The sequence below is a fragment of the Cyprinodon variegatus genome, unplaced genomic scaffold, assembly GCF_000732505.1.
Source record: "Cyprinodon variegatus isolate N-32 unplaced genomic scaffold, C_variegatus-1.0 Scaffold201, whole genome shotgun sequence".
Taxonomy (NCBI): Eukaryota; Metazoa; Chordata; class Actinopteri; order Cyprinodontiformes; family Cyprinodontidae; genus Cyprinodon; species Cyprinodon variegatus.
The window spans coordinates 745,292-747,454 of NW_015150654.1; positions in this window are offsets into that span (position 1 = coordinate 745,292).

The following is a 2,163-nucleotide window of genomic DNA, read 5'->3' on the forward strand; positions in this document are numbered from 1 at the left end:
AATACAGATATAGTAGCATGTCAACATGTACCACAACAAGCAAGCATGTCTTTATAACTGCTGTTCAAAAAAGACCTATTATTTTCAACATACATACACACACATGTATCACACATGTAATTTGGGCTCACAGTTCCTAAGTTATTTGCTTTTCGATTTGGATATGCAAAACAGACCAGAATTTCCCAAAATGAGGTGGATATTTAGAGGTTAGAGGTGTGGGCTGCAGCTATTGTTGAGTTTTCCTGCTCCATGGAGGTCATTTTCTTTCAGAAAAGGTCCACTGGAGGAACAGTGACACGGTTGCGGTCTAATGATGCTGTAGGCCATAAAGGTTGGTGTTACAACCAACGAGAGAGCTGCTGGTGCTCAATCTGTTGAAGTATGTCTGAGAGCTACCAGAGTAAACAGTGAATCAAATTTAACGTGAGGGCTGCAGACTATAAGGATCTTTGGATGCAACAGGTTAATATATTGTGTCAAAAAAGGAAGGAAATGATTTAGATGGATTGAGGCGTTCATTACGTTTAAAACAATACACATCAAAATGAAGCCTAGGTTGAAGATCAACTGATTGGTTACCCTCATGCAATCAGAGGCACATTCATTTGTGAAGTAGTGGTTAATCATTTGATCACACCTGCTCATCATCCAATCAGCATCCAGAGTTCGGCCTAAAAAACTTTTAAATCAAAAGAGAGGAAAAGGTTCCTTTGTGGGTCATTTCAGAACCAGAAACTGTTCCTCTCTTGGTCTGTTCAGAACCAGGAGAGGAACAGTTTCTGGTTCTGAACCTGTTCCTCTCTGGGTCATCTCAGCAGCACAACCTGCTATCAACAAGCATCTGAGTTGGCTCACTTGTCGGACTGATTCTCCACCATCCTTGGAAGCTCCATCTGGCTCCTCCTCTGTGCTGCTGGTTGCTCCTGTTGAAGTAATACCTTAGACTCCTACTGCTTCATCCCCAGGCAGAAAGCCACCATGTTGAGCCTGGTTCTGCCAGAGATTTTTTTCCCCTTGGGGAGTTTTTTCACTCCACTGTTGCTCTATGCTTGCTCATCATGGAGATTCATATGAATGTGCACCTTGTTCCATCTGGCGTCCATCTTCATTCCAACACCAGTTTCAGGCACACGGGGCTTCATCTCTGTTCTCATTTAGCAGCTCCTCCATATAATAAAAATAAATTCCTTTGTTAATGTTAACCGCTGAGGCCTGAGCACCAAAGTCTTTAATTTTCCCTTCATCTTTGTGAGTTTTTCAAGTGATAATCTCGCTAAGCCTTGTCGTACATCCTGGCCTTTCTACGCTAAATTATTCAGGTTATTTGGTGTTTAATAAGGAAACTTAATTCACTGAGTGAGGAAACTCATAGAAAATCATTTTCTTAGTGACAGAAAGTTTATTTAAAGGATGAAGTTGCCACCAAGAAATTATGATTTGCACTGTTTAGTACATTTTTCCATTTAAACGGTCGGTGGTGAACAGAGACTTATTGACGATCCCTTATTGTCTTTTATTGTCTTACTATTTTATTTATGGGGACTGAGATGTAAACAGGGAAGCTGATACTTGTGTCCAAAATACATTTCTACTCATAATGGATCACTAGAGTACAGCTGTTTAAAAGTGTTTTTTTTTTATATTTATTCCTTCAGTTGTGGGCAGTTATGCATATAGTCCAATCTAGTGGAATCTATTGCATCATCCCATACAGAAAAATTTCTTTTGTTGAACTATACAATGGGGGAAAAAAATCAGTGAAACCAAGATGGCTGACACACCAAACACTTCGACTATTTCTGTTTCTACCGAAATAGAGGAACCACCATTGCAACAGAATACCACATTACAACTGTAAAACTAAATTACAAATGTATCTATGCAGCTGCTTTGTTAGTATATTGATTGTTTTACAGTACAATATGCATAAAGTAGACATAAGAGGAGAGATAATTATTTCTTTATAGAATAAAACCTTGTTTTACATTCCTAAGGATGTATAGAGCCAGTAAAAAGGATCCTGACTGAGTTTATCATAATTCATGCATGAGAGGGTTTAAGATACAAATAAAAAACTTCAACTTTTGATTTGACTTTGGTTTGAACACCAAACCAATTCAATTCAGTTTATTTCTATAGCCCCAATTCACAGTACGTCAT